General features: G+C 40.2%; 1 protein-coding gene across 3 annotated transcripts in view; it reads left to right on the forward strand.

Moving 5' to 3' along the window:
* The window catches only part of NLGN1 (neuroligin 1), a 484,704-nt gene that overhangs the window by 102,217 nt on the left and 360,907 nt on the right, over nucleotides 1-21,580 (forward strand). The window contains exon 1 of one of the 3 annotated variants that reach the window (XM_010397365.4): nucleotides 3,038-3,414. The exons of the other annotated variants lie outside the window; for them this stretch is intronic. The gene's annotated coding sequence lies outside the window, so the exon portion shown is untranslated. Of the gene's footprint in view, nucleotides 1-3,037; nucleotides 3,415-21,580 lie in introns of those variants that run through there. 3 annotated transcript variants of the gene reach the window in all.

Raw genomic sequence — 21,580 nt, forward strand, 5'->3', positions numbered from 1 at the left:
TAACAAAGAACTACTATTACAAGCTGGGGAAGGGTAAACTTGTATTAATAAAGTGACTTTATGTTGTCCTTGGGAGATATATTAGGTACTTGCTGCCTTACAGCATCTTCCCTTCCATATAAATCCCCAGCAAAAGATGTAGGAGTTAGAAGAGACTGGAATATGTTTTCAATCCTGTTTAATCACTGCAAGTAAAGGGAAGGTATTAGAAATACCCCTGAGGCTAATCCTGAAAAATCACCCTCATTCTGAAAGGTAGAACTGATATGTGAGGCCGTGTTACATTCGAATTTCCACCCGTAGCAGAATCTGAGCGAGCCTGAAGCCGCCAGCCTTACACGGAGACTTTGTGAACCTGATCCATCTGGATGCCCAGTTTAAAGCTCTAAAGGAATTCAGGCATTGCGATGGTGGGGATTATGTGGATAATTTATTGGCCAGAAGGTTAAATCTGCTTCTCAAGATGGGAATGCCAAATTAACGATCGCTTCAGAAATGTCTGACTTACCTTCCCGACACACAGAGCTCTCTCCTGCACCTGCCTTCCTGTTCCCTTTGTGTCTGCCCCAGTGCAGGCCCTCTCCTGCTGCCAGTGTTGGGACTGAAGGGCTGATGGCCCATTTTCCCAAGCTAAAACAACTGCACAGATTCCCAGCTGAAAATCCCATGCTGCAGAAGGTACCATGCTGTATGGAACAGCTGCTCCCAGCTCTGGCCTTTCTCTCTGTAGCTCCTCTCTCCTCACAACATCCGTGGCTCCACCTGAGCGTGTGGAGAAAAGTGCCCACCTATGTTTGTGGTGCACATGTGGGGAGGGGGCTGCCTTTCCAAGAGACCCTCAGAGGTGCAATAGAGGTGCTGCATCTGCCAATCCATTTTTGGGGCTTGTTCTGCTCCACCCAGTGCCCACACAGCAGATGGGAGCATCTGCCCTTGCTGTCATAGCCATTCAACAGCAGCTCAAGATGAGAATGCATATTCCAAAGTCACAAATGTTGCTCCAGAGGATAAATCAAGGTCTTGTTTAATTCAAAACCAGAAACAAACCAAATGTTTTCATGCACTGGACTTTGGGAAGAGCATTCTGGGTTGGAACCCTGTTAGTCACACTACCTGAGGACTTCAAAACTGCATCATGTTTGACAAACAGGTGCTGCCTTTGGAATCTCTACAGGCTTTCCAGATGGCTCTGCATCCAACATGGCCATTAAGGAATAAAACTGTGCTTCCACTTGCACCAATTTCTCAGGAGTGGTATTTGGCTTTTACTTGTAAACATGTGTGTCTCATACAAGAATTGGGAAGAATCTTTCCTGGATTCAGCCTTAAATTAATCCTTGATTTTTAGAGGCTTTTTTCTTCTTTTGTTGGAGGAAAAGGTGTTAAGAGAGCTTAATGCCCTTCACCTTCAGCCCTCAAAATTCAACCATACGCAGTTGCTGGGCGGTGATTTTGATTGCCTCACTGGAAAATAGTGTGTGATATAGTCCTTCACAAGGACATATTTTCCAGTTGCGGAAGCCCTAAAGAGTTTACCCTTTGCCTTTGTTTCTTCCTACCCTTCCACTTTGCCTAGGAAGACCTCACTGCACCTCTTGCCCCCCCTCTCCTCACCTCTGCCTCCTCACTTAAGACTTATCTTGAATCTCATGCTTCCCCTTGAAGTTCTTCCACATCTGTCTTCTTGCATATCCCTGATAACCTCTTCCACGCACCCTGTGAGGGATAAAGCAAGTTATAAATCCCATTTGTGATCACCCAAGTGAGCCAGGAGGTCTTGTTTCCCTTGGTCTTTTCCTGCCCTAGTTGGATGGACCGATATTTTGTCTCCATCACTCAGGGCACCATTTTGTGATTGCCAACTTGTCAAGGAGAAAAAACCTCCAAACACTTGCTTTTCATTTGCTGAAAAATGCAAATGAAATGGCTATAAACCACTAGTAGTTAAGATGCTTGTGAACTTTTAATGTTGTTTTCCCTCCCTAGCCTGACTGCAGGCTTGTAAAGGACTCGCAGGAGAGACTTGTAATGGTGCTGTAAATTGGCACTTGCTCTAGTAACCCAGTGATCTACTGACACAAGTTGTTCCCAGGGAACTTGTTTTTAAATTGAAAAAAAAATAAATTTAAAAAATCATAGAATAACTTCCCTAGAAAAGCCCTGAAAAACAAGACTGACCAATTCGGGTTTAGCTCTTGCTATGCCTTCAGTGTGTAACTTGCTCCCTCTCTAGCCCCGGTGCCTCTGTTTACATCCCTGGACTGTATATTGCTGTTTGCCTAATGAAATGCTGCTCTGGAGTATTTATGGGTGCACATTAATAGAATAATTAAAGCTCTTGGAAAGTTTCAGATGAAATCTGTACCAGGTCAGGAGGCAAAAAAGAGAGAGGGGGAAGTGAGAGCTGGGAGATGATGTGCCCGCACCTATAGCCTTTTGGGTGCCCTTGGGACAGGTTGGGGTGAGGGGTGTGGGCATGGGAGGTGCAGCCCTGTTGGGAACAGGCTCCTGGGGAATGCTTGCCCTCAGGGGTGAAAGCCCAGAGACAGCAGCGTCTCCCTGACCTTTCCTAACCCAGCCTGCGCCTGGCCTGCCTTGGGAACCGCGGGGGCCCGGGGAGGGAGGAGAGGTGGGAGCAGAAGCGGACCCGCCCCGCAGCGCGGGGCACTGACCGCGAACCCCCGCACCTTAACGCGGGCAGAGCGGGGCAAACTTTGCGCGGCCGCCACGGCGGGGTCGAGCATCTCCGCGCATCCCCCGGACCCCGCGGGGGCGCGCACGGGCGCGGTGTGAGCGCGCAGGTGCCGCGGGGAGCGGAGCGCGGCTCCACCGCAGCGGCGGCGCGGGGGGCGGCTGCTGCTCGGCTGACGGATGGATGGATAGATGGATGGCTGGCTGGCTGGGAGACATCCCGCCATCCCATTTGTGCTCTCCTCACGCGTCTTTCCTCCCTGCGTTTTGGTTTTTGTTGTTGTGTTTTGGTTTTTTGTTGTGTGGTTGTTTGTTTTTTTTTTTTTTTTTTTTTTCCTTCAAAATCTCCCTGGGAATTTTGATTTGCAGGGTTTTTTCTCCTCTCTCTCTCTCTCTCTCCCCTTCCTGCTGAGGATACGTTTTGCTTGCCAAGTTTGTAGTGACACCTCTCAGATTCCCCCGCTCCCGGTTTTTTGGATCTATTACAGTGCCCGATTGTACATAGATATACTGTATTTTTTTGCCTTTTTTTTTTTAACAAGAAAATGCGAATTTTTTGGGAAGCTAATGGATGCTGAGGAGGACGATCCTAAAAAATCTCCTTTTAACTGTAAATGAGGTGAACGAAGAAATTCTTAAATTCAGCCATCAATTTAGCTCCATGTTAAGCACCTCGAAGTATTTATGATTGCAGAGCAGGTGCAAACAAGGATTAGGAATAAGGTAAGGGAGCTATTTCTGTCTTTGAGGCAGCAGCATTTGCTCAGGGTTATCAGCAGCTTTTCTTTATTTTTTTCATTCCATAGAATCTGAGCTGATTTATTTGCATTTTCAGTGCTGTTCTCCCGTCCTTCTGAGTCATTTCTAATACATCTGCCTGTTTTCCATCACTAAAATATACATTTCTTCTCCCTGGCTGCTCAGGATTTGAGAGTTTCTTGACTGTGCACATGTTTTGGCTGTTATTTGGTGACTGCTTAAAACCAACAATCCTCTGTTTAAAATTATTTCTTACCTTGCACTTTCTCTACCCAGCAGGATTCCTGAAAAAAAACCCACCAAAGCCATAGAAAATTGCAATACAAAGGCTTTTTTTTTTAAAGATTTGCCTTTAAAAAGGAGAGAGAAGTAGTTAAAATTCCCCGAGGGAGAACCGGGGCGGGTGGGGGGTGGTATATAATAATCAGGTTCTCCCTCTAAAAGCAAATGAACTCCCCTCCTTGTTCCCTCCCCCTCACCAGCAGTTCCCCAGGGCTGAGCCTGGTTTTTGGCCATATCGGGGCTCCCCGGGGTTGTGGGATGCAGTGGGGGAGCGATTCCTGCTGGGAAGGAGGGAAGGATCCCCTGCTTCCCTCCGGGATGCTGCAGGCTGCTCTCCGTCAGCACGCTTTACTAATTTTTGTTTTATCAGCTCCATTTAGGGATATAAATGGCACGAGCAAGGATATCAATTACCAGCTAACGGCGGCGATAGCCCGTGTTTTATGGGATTTAATGATTTCTCTTGTTTTGAAAAAGCTCTTGTGACGCTAACAATAAAGAAGTCCATAAATCATCTCAATGAATTGTGTTCCAGCAAAGGCAATTTTTAGTCTTTTGCTGGGTATCTCCTGGTCCCGATAATTAATTGCATTAACAGTTGTGAACATATTCGTGCTAATAAAGGTGCCATTACTGAAAAGTGGCTTTCTTGATATGGGTCCCATGTTTACTGAACTCCCGCGGAGTGCCTCAGCTGTGGATGACTGCTGTCCTCTCCTTTGGAATCAGATCAGGTGACTGGGAAGTGAGCGTGGTGTGAGAGCATACCTGTGTGGGGAAGGGACACCTTCCCTAGCACTGGAAAGAGTGAAACCCCACTGAACAGGCTGCTTCAGTCACTTAGGCTGAAAGCAGGAGGTAATCATCACTTAGGCCTTCTGATTACATGTTTTGATTAAAAGACAAGCAAATGAAGTTAGTTTGGTTTTATTTTTTGTAATCTTGATGATTCTATCATCAGCTTTTTAAACCTTCTCAGGCAGGAGCTGAGGAGTTCAATCCTTCAGCAGAGTAGAACAGTGTTCCTACAGTGCTGTGAGGACAGCTCCTCTTTCGTGTCATCCTTTCCTGTTGCTTTATTTCCACTTTCTTCTGCTTTCATGCACACATCTTTTTTCAGCCATTATTTACAGTCAAGCTGTACTGAAAAAGCTGGAATGAAATAAGGGTGATCTACTTATGAAGGGAAATGTGCTATGAGGAAAGGACTCAAGTTTGGCTGTTTTAACAGAATTTTTAAGCCACGGGGTTTTTATTTGCCTGAGTTCTCTTTCCACTGTCTTTAACATGATCTGCAACTGGTGATGCAAAAACATCTGTAATTACGTATATCACATGCATAGCTCACTGTGTGTTCTGTTAGAGACCCGTTTAACGCTGCCCATAAATCCTTCACTGTGCAAAAGCATTAATCAGAGGTTGAACAGGTGCTGGTTCAGTTCACCACATGTTTGGGTCAATAGTTGCTGAACATAATACCATTATATAGACATGCTGAGTCTGTCAGAAATTGTTGCCATGGTTTTATTTTGTTCAGTCTGGTAAGATTGAACTTCTTGAGGCTGCTGAGTAGGCATTTGAGTAAAGTTAATGGAACCAAATCTGAGAAGTTATTTCATGAAATGTATGTAGATTTTAGTGCTTTCTCTGAGCCCCTCTGAATTGAGTGTTTTATTACCATGAAATAGTTCAGAGCTGCTGAGTTCAATCTTACTCTCCTTATTCAAGCAAAAATTTTCATAGCCCTCATGAATCTATACATAAAGATGTTTTCAATAAGAGTTTCTGACTGTGCAATTGGTCAATTTAGATGGTAACTTTGATACCAGTGTTTCTTATTTAAAGTTAATTTGTCAGGGTTAGAAAGTTTGCTGTTTATCTCCATAAACTGGAAAGGGTCAAGGAGTGTTTCCTGTTGTGTCATTGGTACAGCCCCTGTCATTCCCTCATTGCCAAGGAACAGCCACTCAATGAGAGCAGACTTGCATTTGAGCTTTTAAAATGTCTTTCCTCTGAGCATCAGGAACATTTAGAGAACTGAATTGGTGACTCACTAGACGGGTTGTCTGCATCCCTTGTTACTGTTCATTATCGTTTGTATCGTGTGTGCATTTGAGCATAATCTAGTTCTTGAAATGACAGGTCATTGCTTGAATAAGTTCTTTGTTTATCTTCCTGTTTGCTTTTCTATTTGAGCATGCTTGTCCCCATACACTGTAATAATGATAATTCCTTAAGCAACAGTGAGTTGTAAGCAAATGCTCGAGTTCATGGGTCAACAGTGATTCGTGACTGTTTGGAGCCTGTTGCTGATCAAGGCGTATGGCAAATTAAATCTACAACCATAATTTCTCGTAGAGGTGCCATACACTTCCTGTTTAGTTCTTGCTGTTAAATTAGCCTTGGGTTTTTTTTTTTTTCAGATGATAAACAGTATTTACAGAACTCTTGTACTTTAATCCATAGGATGAGAGGCTGTAATTTTGCGATGGAAAACTGGGGTCTTCCGAAGAAATCCATTTATTGTACCCAAGTCCATGCAGTTACTAATGGCACAGTTTGATCCCACTTCAATTTTTACTTGAAATCTCATAGTGCTTTTCAGTTGTGAGGAGCTACCAATATCCTGATTATTTCTGATGGAGAGCACCAGAAATGGGAGTAATCTGAGATTGGCAGCGGTACAGTAGTCAGTGTAAGTAGTGGACTTGTGGCCTTTGTTGCTCTGTTCCAGGCTGTAGCCTCCAGATGGGTATAAAACTTCTAAAAAAGTTGCAGATGTTCTTGAGAAAAAAGAATGAATGCATAAAGAAAAAAAGCATTTGAAACCTGGCAGAAATAAGTTTCACTGAAAGAAACAGAAGTGTGCATAACAGTGTTTACCTACTTTTGGTAGTGGTTTTACGAGTTCCATGAGTGGTATGGGATGTCAAATGTTCATTTAATGGTTGTGGAGATGCTGGACCACCAGCCTGGCCTCAGCCAAAGACTTCCATGTGATGAGCCCTCCACTCTATGGAGCAGTGGGACACCCTGGGGCACCTGCCCAGTCAGACCCCTTCAGTCTGGGTATCCTGCTGGCTGTGTGATCCACGCTGTGGTGAGTGTTCCACCTGCAAGGGCAGGAGGTGCAGAGAAACCACGTGGGATATGTGGCCAGATTCTGTTACTTCTGTGCTCCCACAGTCCCATCACAGTCAGCAGGATGAGCTCAGTAAAGTACACTGAAGTTGTGACCATTCCACGTGGTGTTCATGTTGGTTTAGAAATGCCAGAACTGATGAAAGCTGCTTTCCCAGAGATTCATGTCTACTAGAGTCAAACCCTTTCCCAGTTAAAACACTGATGAGTGCTTTCTCTCTTTCGCATGCCCAGTAACGTGTTGCAGTTGTTCTTTTTTTTTTTTTTTTTCATTTAAGAGAAGTTGACTGAAGCATTCAGTCTTGAAGAGCTCCTCATACCTGTTCTCTCAATTGCTGTCTGCAAATTTGCATGTTCCTCAGAGAATTTGGAGTGAATTACCAACTGATTAAGAAATGTGTAGAAGTGCTCACAAAGCCTGGTTGTGTACATCTTGCTGAGATAGAAAACCAGATTAAAACTGCAGGCTTGCGTAGGGCATGCATTTTCTCATGTAACAAGTTGGAAGACTGTCTCACTCATATCAAAGCTTCTCAGTGCACAAGGGTAAGAGTTGGCTACTGCTGACAGCTGGAGAGATTTCTCCTGGGCTCCATGTATTGTTGGTCCAAGCTTTAAGTTCAACATCTGTCTGTGGAGGTCCACGTGGGGGGGAGGTGTAATTGCCAGAAATCTGCTGTATATCCAGTTAAGACTATAGCTTTGCATAAATAGGATTAAAGTTTCACAAGAGACCAATTTTAGTTATGGAAAAGACCAGGTTGTTGTGATACCAGATGTGAGGTTGATTTCTGCAACTTTCTAGGAAATAGCAATACTTGTGCCTGAGTCTTGTGGGCTGCAGAACTTTTTGCAAAGTCAGGAAGAAGAAAGAAATTATTTGAAGCCTTTCTAGGTTTTTAAGTATGTGTTTACCTCAAAGTATATTTCCAAAATGAAATGTTGTAGTTTTATCAATGTGAACAAGTCCCTTGACTGTGGTTTGGGGGAAGTTTTCAGATATATTTTCTCTGTGGAGGAAGGGGCTGTTCAGGTCACCTGCACAGTAGGAAGAGGAGGATGGGAAAGATGAGGGGACTGAAAGTAGGGAGAATGAAGCTAGAAAGAAGAGGTGCCAGAGAAGATGATATATTGAATTTTGTAATGATAAATTGCAAATAATTGAGCATAATAGTAGGAACGGGTCAGCTATATTGTTATTCAGTTTACTAACTTCATATACTGTGAGAGTACCAACTTCAGATACTAAACAGGGGGGTGGAACACTGGGAAAGAAAGCATTTCTATCTGTGAATTCCAGTAAAATAATATGACCCCAACTACATTTTCCAGAGCCTTAGTAACAGAACTGCAATTAGCATAAAATTTCCAAGGACTGGGATAAATAAATACCAGATGCTCTTATTTATTTATTTAGGATTTGATCCATTTCCTACCAAGAGGAACTTTATTATTCACAGGAAGGAAAAGAGGGAGAGTGAATTGATCCTCTGAAGAGGATGGGAGACTTTCCATCCCAGTTGCCAGAAAACAGCACAGGGGTTTTCTGAATTTTGAAATATAAATTTGACGTAGAAATTTTGTTAATGGTTTGTGGAGTTATTTTCCAGCACTCCCTATGATGGAAGTGCATCTGGAGGAAGTAGGGATTTATTTACAGGTACTTATTTTTGACTCCTGCCTTTTATTTTACTCAACAGCTATTCAGAATTGGCTTATCTGTTATTTTTGATAAAACATCACCTCTGGATGAGACATATTTGAAATTATTAAAAAAACCCCTCAACCCAAACACATAAATGCAGAAAAAAATTGGACTGGTGCCAATTGAACATATTTATTGGACAATTAAAATTAAAAGCAGATGAAGTTTTACTGAAAGACGCAGGTAGCAATTTATATTGCAGTAAAATGAAAATTAGATGTTACTAAGTTATAGATGAGCTGAGTTCAGAGGTTTTATTAATTGTTGTTTGTATTCCTTGCACAAGACAATGCACAAGAAGGTGATGAAAATATAAATACTTCTTGTGTTCCAAGGAATTCAGGCTTCACTCTGAGTTCTTTTCACATGATTTACCACAGTTGCACTGAGTCTGAGTGTTCACAACATGGGAAAGCGCCGTAAATTGTGGGAGAACTGGAAGATTGTGTGAAAGTAGAGTGGTCAGAAAGATAAATTCAGCATGCTCAGGGAAATAAACATCTGGAGACACTTCTAAAAAGAGAATCATCAAACATTTGAGAACTTTTCTCATCTTTGGTAGGCTCAGTTAAAGCATAAGTAACTATATATAGATACATATAGGCACTATGCTTTATGGTAATGCAAAAACACAACAGAAATGATGTGTGGTCTGATTCAAATTTCAGTGTGAATACATAGAGATTGCAGCACTAATATTGGCATTAATATGTACAACAAAAGATGCAGCATGAAGAAATAGCATTTCATTTAATCACACTGACTTTGTCAATCTTTTTGTCCTTAATGAATTAATGGGAAATGCATGGTTAACACCACTTTTCTCTGCTATTTAATTTGCTTGTTCTCAAACAATTCCAAATATAAAAATGTAGATTGACTTTTAGCCTATGTTTGGCACATTTTAGCCTACGCAGAGACAAATACCTTTTGGCAAGTGAAGGTCTTAGCACAGATTGACCAATACTGAGCTACAAATACCCTTTAAAGAGGCCATTAAAGAAAAAGATTTTTCTGTTGTTTTGGAACATATGCTGCAACTAACATTTAAGAGCAGAACAATTTTTCGAGCATGCAAACCTTACTGATTTCATTGCTCTTTGTTCACATCCATCATTTTGCACTCTTGCAGCTCTTGATGGTTTTGAATCTTGTTGCTGAGGCCCACTTGACTCTTAAGTTTCTGTATTTTAATAAGTTTGCTGCGATAATGAGGAGCAAGATCACTACCCGAACATAAATTTTGTAGCATTTGGAGGCTTAATGGTGGAGACGGATTTAAAGGGTGCCACAGCTTTCCTTTTGGACTGTTTAGCAACATTTTGCATCTCCATCATTCTTGGCTCCTTTTTTTTTTTTTTGTCCTTTTTTTTCCCTATTTTTCCTTTTTTTCCCCTTTTATCATACCCAGTTCACCAGAAGGATGCAGTGGCTTTGCTTTCCCTACTTTCCACCCAGTTGCTGGGGCTGAGATGCAGCAACTGTGCTGTGTCAGATTTCTGAAGCACCCCATGTCTGAGGCTTCAGCTGCTGCATGTCCACAAGGAAGAAACACTGGAGCACTTTCGTTCCTTTTCTTGGCACTTACATTAAAATTAATTCCAGCACTCAATCTATTTTGTTTTCCTATCCATAAATTGAACTACTACCCTGAGATGCTGTGAGCATTAATGAATGCTTGGAAAGCTCACTGCAGATGGAAAAAATACAGTGCTGCCTCTTCAAATCATTATGTATAACACTGCATAGTTAAAAAGTTTGGAGATTTTGTATAAAGGCTCTGGCAGATAAAGCAAGAAAATATTAAACCTCTTATTAATGGGGGAGCAACAGGTCTGTCTTCATTTGGCATCTCTTCATGGTTCAGACACCAGCAGTGCAAAGAATGATCCCCTCTTGTGAGCTTGCCCCTTTGTAATGATCTTTGAAAATGAGGAGAGTTTGACATGGGGAAATCGTGTAGGACCCTGATGGATGCTCTTCAGCTCCTGTGAAGCAGCAGTATTTAATTCTTCTCAAGCATGCTTCTTCCAAAATAGCAAAGCACCCCTATGCATATGGTTCTGGCCATTCATAAAATGATTGTTTCTTAAAAAAAAAAAAAAAATTATTCTAAACCCAGATTATATTTGTGAAAGAAATCAGCATTTGTGATGAATTAGAATCCAGTTAGATTTTTAAAATTCTCTGTTAATAAGTATTTAAAATTTCATTTTCTCCCTGGATATAAACATATTACCCTGAGAATTATAACCTCCTCCTAAGTACAAATTTATATGCACAATTTTTTCACATTTTAAAAATAGCTCTGACTAATTAGGAAAATGTAATGACAATTGTGACACAGCTTTAACCACCATAGAACTGTGATGACAACATCTGTGGCCAACTATTACACCTCTTGTCCATATTTTATGCGGGGTCAGAAATTCAGAGAAGTACTAACTGCAGTACTACAGTGGCTTAGTTTCATAGAGAGTGAAAGTTCTAGTAGAACTAAAAAATGTAAATACTAAAATGTGTAATTTTAAGCCCAAAAAGTTGTGCTTGGTCTTAGTGCAGCAAGCTGCTTGACGTTTGGCTGATAATATACTTGAGCTGCTGTCTCACTCTAATTCAGAAGATACTTGATGTTTCAAATATTCAAGCTGGTTCTTAAAGCAGTGGGTTATGTTTAAATGCTACCAAGTCCTGTCTTATTTTTGGTTTTAAGATGTCACATGATGACACCATAGTGTGGTGCTTTCAGAGCTGTCTCTCTGAAGACAATTTCACTGCTTACCTAAACCTAGGTATGAAAAAAAAAATTTTGCAGATTATCAAAGCCAGTCTTGCATAATGCTGAGTTTCAGTAATCAGGTCCTAAACCAAAATACAGAGAACAAGGTCTGTAAAACTTGGAGAGCCTCGTTGATTCAGCACCAGAGGGAGCCGCTTGCCCAGCTCTTGGCCATGTCAAGCTCAAAGGAAAGAATTGATAAAATAGAAAAAAAAGAAAAGATAAAAGTTAACTCTGCCCATGCTTGAAAAATAGCATTTGAAAGTTGAAGCCGTGTTTGGTGGGCTGATCTTTCTGCCAAGTCTTACATTGTTTTTAAATGAAATAGTCTTAATTTATTACAGTCAAATTCTTGTGTAGCTATTTTTCCCTAGATTCTTGTCAGAAAAATAATCTGTGGCTCATGGATAGGATATTATAGAAACAAGTTATGATTGTCAATGACAAGCGTAAGTTTGGATCTCTCTTTGCTATAATAATGTAAATACAGTGTTTGCATGTGTGACCCTTCCATTTGTATTCTTAGCTGGTGCAGTGTGATACCTGGCAGGAATACAGATCATGCTAATTATCCTTTGCTCAACTACCATCCCCCCCTTTTTTCGTCTTAGTAATTGCCTACTTTATATGGCATTAATGTGTATTCTCTTAGAATTCTGAGAACTGAAATTTGATACAATGACTCTGGTCCTCATTTGTAAAGTATAATTATTTAAGTATTTGTGTGCCACAGAAACTCATACATGGCAAAGTGCAGGGCTGAGCTGTGCAAGATGCTGTATTTACCCAGAGTAAAAAACCTCAGAGAGTACCCTCCCCCCAAACCACAGCCCTCGAGCTGGTGCAAAGTGTTTGTAATCTATGTGCAAGTACAAAGGAGGAGGGAAAGGCAATATTGGCCTTCAGACAAAAGATGACTTGAACATTTGCTTAACTGTGAGTTGTCCAGGGTCATGGAAGCAGCCTCTGGCAGAGAGAGAAACAAACTGAACCTGAGCCTCTGAAGTCTGAGTCCAGCGCCTTGTTCGTAAGATGTTCCTTCTCTTTTCCTTACCACCATAAAACATGACCTCTGTGCACTGAAGATGATACTTTTAAAGCTGGATTTGTAGGTTCTACTACCACTGTAGTTAAAGCTCCCTTATTTACAGGCGTGCACACACAGGCAGACACACGCACGCAAATCCTTTCCTTTGACAGGGGATTTGCTGATAAGGCAGTATAATAGCACTAAAATCAATTCATGTGGAGCTTCAAAGTTATTAAGATGTAGCAATTTAAGTGTATTCAATCTGTCTGCTTAAGAGATTGCCAAGGCAGGTGCCTACTCACAGAGTATGTATGTAGTGAGTAGGTGTATGTATACACATACATGCATGAATTTTTAGGATGTATCTATAAACATATATATACAAATAGTTATATCAAATTCTAAATTAGGAGGTGAGTTTAGCTGAGATGTTGTTGGAAGTGGAGCAGCTGAGAAATTTCAGTACTCATAGAGTGGTCTGGCTTTCTTTTACCTGATAAGAGAAACAAGGAAAGCCCAATTTATGAGCTGCTAGGGCCTGAGTGAGTGGACGTGCTTCCCAATTTCACATTTGGACTAAATTAATAAAATTCTTCTGCAGTTCAATATTTTAGAAGATATGCTGGCATATATAAATGGCAAATTAAATTAGTTTTCAAGTTCCTTCTTTGAGAAGATACAGAACAAAAGTTTGTTTCAACAATGCATTTTCCCTTTTTTACATCCTGAGATTTCTCCCTTATTACACCGTTGGAAAATAAGCGTAAATGATAATTCAATTAGTTTGACTTGCAAATCAGGAATAGGGCAGCATAATGGTCTTATAATAATGCTTAGTGTGAGATCCCTTTCTGGCTGAAACAGGGTCAGGGAATGCAGGCGACAAGAGGTATTTGGGTCTCGGTGACGTCGACATCTTGAACTCGGGGAATGAAGTCCTTAAGTGAACTCACATAAAAAACTTGGGCAGAGCAACAAACTGACCTTAGGCACCAGTTAATTCACCCAACTGGTTCCTTTTCTTTCCAAGGTCTCCTGGAAATTTGTTTGTGTGTTAGTATGACTTGAGCCATGCTCCTGGATGGTGTAGCAGCCTTAGGATCAGTAACGGAGGAACTGCAGATTTCATTACCTTTTCAATCTTACTGAATTTCAAGAGCTAAATTTTTCCCACTTTGAAACAAAAGAAAGATGCACTCTTTGACAGTCTTAAAAAAAAAAAAAAGCCAACATAACCTTAAAGTTGCAAATTTTGCTGTTGAGTCTTTCAAACGTACTCTTTCACTGTTCGCAAGATCAGATCCTAAAAGCTTGTTGGAAATGGACTAAAAAACCCAAAACTGTTGACAGACACTCCTTAGTGTGTTCTTAATGTGATTGATTTCATGTTTTTGGTCTTTGATTCAGTCTTTGCTTTCTTTTTTGTTTCAAAGGCCAAACACAAATAAACAATTCATTATGATTTAGCTGGTTGCCTAAAGGACATTTGGATTGGAAGTTCCAATAAAAAGCCTTCAGTTTTGTGTCAGGTCGAGTACAGTGTTCCTAAAGCACCATTTGAAACTGTCATACACATGGCACTTTCTGAAAGGCTCTTGCAAATATGTTTTCTAAGTGAGGCTATTTATCCAAGAACCTTCTCCCAGCCAAGCTTTCAAAAAAGCAGGAGCTGTTGTTTGCGTCTCGGAGGAAATTATTTATTACTAACACAAAATGACTCTGCACTAACGTGCTTCCCAGTGCAGGGTGATGTATTAAAATCTGGAGGATTTTGAAAAAATCACGGTGGAATAACAGGGCAGCAGAATGGTACTTGAAATCCAATCAGTGTAATTGTAAATTGACACACCTTGGTGGAAGTGCTCGATACTGAGACAGAGCCTGGTTTGTGGGTTGTCTGGGGAAAGATCTTTAGAGAGGTTATGGCTTGTTCCTTGGTGGTTCACCCTAATTTAAACAGGACTGGGAATCATCTGTTACAGCTACAGCCCACACTAGGCAGTGTGATTTAGCTGGTCTGAGGCTTAGCCCAAAGTCCACTGAAATCCACAGAAAATTTCCCGTTGGTGCCAGTGGTCTTTGGATCACTTTTCAGTAGTTCTGGCAGTGTTCCATTCCCATTAAATAATGACCTAATAATGAAAAACTCTGCATCCCTGACGGTAGCATTTCTGTGAAGAAACTTTTTCATTGCTTCTCTTCAAAAAGGTCTCAAGGACAATTACATACTCTGTTATTCATCTACATCTGTATGGAGTCTTCTCACCCAGAGCACAGCTGTGGAGCTCACAGCTCCTGCTCTCCAAGGGCAAGGTGCACACAAAATGGTCAGGTTTTGTACTCATGTCCTGTGATATCAATGAGTACAGGTGACCACGTGACAGCTAAGGCATTCAGCTTAAACAAAAGGAACATTTGGAATTTGCCACGTACAGAGGTCATCAAATCAAAATTTCAGGCTAGATTTTATTTATTTATTTATTTTTTTAAGGCTGGATGATTTTATGACCGTTAACAATATTTGTAGTTCCAGTACGCAAACCAAGATAAGAATAATCACATCTCATGCTTCAGGGCATAAGCTAATCACCTGCTGAGTTTGGCATAATTGGTTTAGTGCATTATACTTGGAAGGGAGGTTCCCTTTCTCTGAAACTTAGCCACTCTCAGTGAAAGCATTTAAAAGGCCAGAGTTTCCTGATCCCCTTTGACAGCTCTTTTGTCTGTACAATGATGTGTAACCAGTGCCAGTGAACATTAATATTACAACCTTATTTTTTACGTCATGATTTAAAGCTGTTAGTAAGAGTTATTGCAGTCTATGTGACAGTCTATATATGTATTTAAGGGTTCCTAGATATTTTTTGCTGGTGGAAAAGATGCCAAATGATGTAATAAACAGACTTGCTGATAAATTTCTGAGTAGTGTGTGCAGACACAGACAACACACATGCATTAATTCATGTGTTAAATTGCAAAATAATCAATTTATCTATCTGCCCAGAGGTATCTGGACATAGATAATTGTTGTGTTACTTATGAATAACTCGGAAATGTTTACAATGCTTTGCAGGCCTTAAATTAGACAAGTAATAAGTTATAATAACTATTTGATTAACTCCTTGGCAGTAGAAGTTGGATTTACCTGACATGGACCCTGTTTCTGGCACTGGATTCACCAGAAACCACCTGCTTGAAAGGATTAATTCCGTAATTGAATCTCTGCTGATGTTAGGGAATGTGCTTTGTTTTTCTGGCATGTGGGTATGGAGCAGGGAAGCGTAAACACTTTCCCCTTCCAATCCCCTCAATGGAAGCAAACCATGTCTGCAGCCTGTGCACTCTAGTGAACAAAGACCAAGTTAAGACTGGTGTCTTGTTAAAGAATAAAATAGAGTCTCATGCCCTTTAGCAAAATCAAATATAAAACAACAGGCAACGAGATACCCTAACCAGAGTTCTCTAATATGCTCAAAAAACCCCTAACTGATAAGATTCAATTCTATTGATTTTTGAGTAATTTCTGTTGAACTCTATTTGTTTTTTATTGTTAAATTAGATTTGGGGTTTCCCAGGCAGTGCAATATGTTCTTTGAAGGCTGTTTGCCCTGCAGCTCCACCAGTACATTGGATGACAAAGTTTTACTGGGTTGCTTTATGCTCTAACACTTTGATAGGCAGCAGCCTTGGCTGCTGCTAACACTTCACTTTAGCTGGACTTTCAGGAATTTATAAGCACCACCCAAGTTTTTATCACTACAGATGAGTTTCAACTAAAAATAGGGTGCTGCTTTTCCTCCTGGCTTTCAGGATTAAGTGTAAGTGACTAAAATTTAATGTAGCTCTATAGTTTATCCTAGAGATCGAGAGAGGCAACAAACAATACAGGAGTTCTGAGCCTTCTGAAAGCCTGATGCAGGACATCTTCCTTGAAAGCCTCAGGCAGCCCTGTATATATACATATGTGCATTTACAGAAGAGGATTTTTCTAAGCTGGGGAACAGAAAGACACAATATTGTGTTGGCATTTCCCACTGTCCTTGCAGGGCTGTAGGGTCAGGGGCTAATGGTAAATCTGGAACCCCTTTAGTACCTCAGCTGGACCTGCAGTAAATCGATACCTGTCACTGGAGGGAGGTTTGAGCTCAAAAAACACAGGAGTAAGGTTAAAACTCATGTTGCAGTTTTTATTCCTTTTGCATACCAGTCAAGATGTTGGCTGATACAGGAATAAGAAAGGAAATATTATTCTCTTAAGAAAGAAACAACAAAAGCACAAGCAAGTTCATGATCTGTGTGAAGTCCTCATATGCAGGCCTGCAAGAAAACCTGTAGCACTGCTGAAATGTATGCAGCAGGATTTTTTTTTCCAGATGAGCACTTTTAATGTAACATTTTCATAATTTTCACACAGTGGTAATAATTTTATTGCTTTTCTTTATCTGTACCTATTACTGTCATAGAGTAGCTGCTCAGTTCTGATAACTCAGTGGAAATGCATTCCAAGTGTAACTCAAGATTTGCAGAATTTCATAAAATTCTCTGAATTTCCACTTCAAAGTACACTGGAACTATTTATTATGGCTCCTAATAGACATTTTTATGTTTAGTATTTTGATCTGAAAGCAGTTATTTCATTTCCTGGTGATTTATGTTTCTTTTCTGAAAGAAATTAGGGTTTTCAAAGTTATCAGTCCATAATTAAGATTTTACAATTAGCTAGCCCATCACTGTAGTAGCAAAATATTGGCCTGTAGGGTTACTGAGAACAGCACTGGATGAAATAATCAGCCATGCAGAGCCAGACCAAACTGCACAGGCAAGATTTTGCTCAGAATTTCAATATGAGAAGTTGTTGCACATAAATAACTCTTGAAAGGGAAACCAATCCAGCCAGAAATGCGTTTATCTGTAGGCATGCTTGCCTCTGGTTCTTATCCAAATTTTGTCTTTTTAAGTCAATCAATCAGGACCTTTAGTTTCAAGACTGAGGTTTGGTTTTTACCCTCTAAAGGTGCAGCAGTCACAAAAAAAGGTATCTGAAATGTGTGGAAGTGATAAACACCATTCCCACTGGTAACCATTGATATATTCAGGCCTGTCTTGTGCTGAAATGAATTCATTGTGTACATCTTCAGAAGTCAAACACTTTAAAAGTAAAGCCTAAATTATAAAAATAAGCTGCTACTTGAGTCTGCAGCAGGCTGTTAATGATTGTAATAGTAGAGTTTCTTTCCAATAAACCACAGAATAAAGCGTTTTCTTGAGCTGGCTGTTCTCAGAACATCTTTTTCTAAAGCCTTTTAGTCTCTGCTCAGGAGCTCTCTGTTGCCTTAGAGATACTCTTCTATATTGTGTGCATGAAATAAACCCAACAGAACTGCCCAGGGATTCTGCTCAGTCAGTAAAATAACACTCAGGTCCCACCACAAATGGCTCCAGCCAGGCTGGTTTTGACAGGCTACTTTTTAGATAAATGGAAGCATTTATTGTATACTTTGAAGAAATTAAGGAATTAAGTATTTATTGTGATCCAAAGGTGAAATGATGGAGATTTCTGGTCTATAGATTTTTCATATTCTTTTCCCCCAGGTTATGTTTGCTTTGATTGGGTCGTAGAAGTTATTTTGTATTTTTCTGTATTTTGTTACCTTGGATATAAAGTTTTCATAGTTTCATGCAGTCATAGAAATCCCTAAAGAATAAAGACATAAATCTCTATTTGATACTGCCATGATGAGGGAAATAATTTGTCATTTTCCTTAATTTAGTTTGTTTCCACTAGAACTGCTTTTAAGGAAAAAAAAACAAAAAGCAAACCAGCCCTGTAATTTGTGAATAAAACCCTTCCACATTCTCTATCTGTGCAGCTTCAGTGATTCTAATGGCACTGCACAAACACACACAAAAGCCAAAAGCTGTCGTGCTTATTTTAGCACTGCTTTGATACTTTTCAGACTATCAGACATGATTGTGTATCTTTATTGTCATGGTTTGAGGACTGAAGCTCACATTAATTTCCACCTTTCACCCTGAAAATCTGAAAGCGCTCTGCAGCAGAGCACAGATATTCTCACATTCACATTTTTGAGGTGTAAAAACTAAGATGCAGAGAGACATGGAAGCTGCTGAAAGTCCCAGAGAGGATATTACCTAGTGTCCCAAAGAACATATCTACCTACAGGGATGCATTAAATCTGGCATTAACTCCTCAACCTACACTGACTTCACTGCGAGTCAGCTTCAGTCCAAACTTTGCCTTTTCAATAAATTAAAAGTGAAGCTGGGAAAAATACATGCTGAAGGTTTTGACTTTGGCAGGAAAGCCTTGCATTTGTACAGAGTTCCTCTGTAAAGTATGAGCAGCTGAAACTTGATAGAAAGAGAAATAGAAATATTCTTTGCTCCTTGAAGATTTTTCTTTAGGGTTCTCCCAAGAGATAATGATTTGTGTAAGGTTTCTATGACTATTTTACTAATAATTTAAGTATTTCAAACATTTATGAAAAATCTTCCGTTGATCAAATATGGAAGAAAGCTTTTTTTTTTTTTTTACCAGCTATGGAAAAGGTGTCAAGCCTTCCAATGAAATTGCAATACGGCCTGATTCTGCAAGATGTCAAGTATCCTCAATCCTTGTATTTTCAGTAAATATAAAGATTTTTACTATTTTATGGAAGACTCTGTTTTGTTTTTAGGGAACTATTGCTGGTGTCTATAGGATTCACTACTTATAAATATATAAGGACTGCCAATATAGGCACGTGATTCAGTGGAAGCACAAATCCTTTCACACATAATTAGTCAAGTTGTAGTCCAGGTTGGATAAGTGCTACAGAAGAGTTTAAATATTGAACAGCCAAAGCCAATCTGGTTCTAATGTAAGCAGCTGCTGTAGCTCTTCCAGGAGGAATCTGCTCTTTGTTTCTCTACAGTCTTGCATGTTTTTCTGGCTCTTTTATCCTTTTGAGTAAACAGAGTATACGAGAATCTGATTCTCCAAGTGCACATGTATAATTTAATTTTTACATGAAATTTCACTCCTCCTAGCTCGAAGTTAAATGTATGCATGTATGCAGAATCAAAGCTTTGGATTACACTCAGAAGGTGTAAGTAGGAGTTGGGCTCTGGAATGAGTTTTAATCTACCCCTTTTATTTGACCTCACATTTATTTTGATGCACAGAGATATTTTACACTTATAACAGGCTTGTATTGCAAATATCCAGCTCCTCCATTATTTCTGACTGGCTTTATTGCAGAAACTGCAGAGAATCTGTTGTTGTAGGTGCACCTCTGTGCTGCTATTTAAATAAATAATTAGAAACTGGAATAAAAATGGAGACTTATAAATATCCAAGCTTCTATCCCCCATACACACACTACATATGTTCTTTGTTGATTTCTGAGGGGAATTAGGCCTCTAACTCTTTCCACACTCCAATATGGAACTAACTAACAGGGTTTTATTTGGTGTACAATGGTTCCCAAAGCAGCCCATTAACTTGAATGCAGGTTGCAATGGAGTTTCTTATCCTAGATAATTGGTAATAGCTATTAAAAATGTGGTTGGGCCTAGGAAACACTCTTCCAAAGATAAACCCACAAAAATCTGTCTCTCTCATCATGTGGAGCTCACCCTCTTGGTGTGATCCTACAAGCCAACTCAGATGACCCACCAACTGTTCCTCTGCTTCAAAGGGAATTACCAGGCTGATACATCTGTGCTAGTAACTTGTACAGATATGAACTTTGTCCCTACAGAGATGTGATTTTAATCTGTCATTGAGAAGGTATTTGTAGCCAGCTTTTTGTGCAGTAGATTATTGATGGTGCCTCTTCCTTTATGCTTGGGATGTCAAGTAAGTCAGGCACACTCTACAGAATTGCAATGGACTGGCTCAGACTTCTCGGAGATGGCAAATAAACTGCGCAGTGGGTTGTGTTTTCATATATTTTGCAAATGTTTCAGAGAAAAATAGATCACAGATACTGAGACAAGTATACGATTCAGTCTGAAACATGGATACACTTCCAAAACTGCAATAAAGAGCTGTCCTTTTTATTTGGAGATGTCAGGCTCCTGGAAATGTGAGCTGTGGTGGTCTGACATCAGTTACATTATGGTTGCTTCCAGATTCCTCATATTTGGGTAGTGTGATTGAAGCTTTAACACAGCCTGCTCTGTTCAAATGACAGTACTTTGGGCAGAGTATGACAGATTTTAGTAAACAGATTAAAGGAAAGTTGAAGTGACTTTCTGCTCTTCTTGATTATCTTTGTGTGTGTGGTCTCATCCTGTCGCAACATGCATGGGAATATGTTACATATCATAATTTCTGGTGCAAAAATGAAAAGCGTGAAAATGAGTGAAGATGGTTCTTTTCATCACATGGAAATTGCTGAAAGATACTCTGTTGGTGATGGTCTAATCACTTTGTACTCTGCCTTATCAGTAGCGTTGAGCAGGGATGTAAATTGTGGTTCGGTTTAAACAGCATTAATTTCTCAAGGTGACTGAGAAAAGCCATCCTGTGTGCCTGGCTTGGAAAACTAAACTTCCCAATATACTTCTTAGTTTGCATGTGGGATCAGAAATCCATTTAAACATAAGAAATTCAGTTATTTAACGTATTCTTCTGAGTCTGGGTGGTAAAAGTGCTCGATATTTCAGGTAGAATTGGTGGGAAACTTGCACTCTGGGCTGGCTGTAGAGGCACCATGTGTATCTTCTGGCACTGCAGGTTTTATTTTTCTTACCCATGCAATAAAAAGAGCTTTTCATAGTTTCTGGTGCAGTGTTTGTTGGAGACCTACTGCAGGGGTCCACCATATGAGGATAAATTAAGGTTGATTTATCTACTGTATTCTTCCTTGGAAGGTTTTGTTCTATAGGAGCATTCTGATTTTCGTATTTTGTCACCCAGGAATTGAAAACCCCAAGAAAACTTGCTCTTTTAGTCATTGTGTTACCAGGGAGTTGCAGGTGATCCCGTTGCCTTCACAGTGATGTCCAAGAGATCCTCACCACGCTGGTTGGTGTGATAAAGAGCCCAGTGTGAGGGTTATGTCTCATGTACAGATAAACACAGATGTCATCCCATTGCTGTTTATAATCAAGTGTAGGACAGTGGAACTTAATATCAGTTCAAAGCCCCATCATCTCTGTGCAATGTCAAGACTGCAGAGAAGCC

The sequence above is a fragment of the Corvus cornix genome, chromosome 9 (genome assembly GCF_000738735.6).
Source record: "Corvus cornix cornix isolate S_Up_H32 chromosome 9, ASM73873v5, whole genome shotgun sequence".
NCBI classification, from domain to species: Eukaryota; Metazoa; Chordata; class Aves; order Passeriformes; family Corvidae; genus Corvus; species Corvus cornix.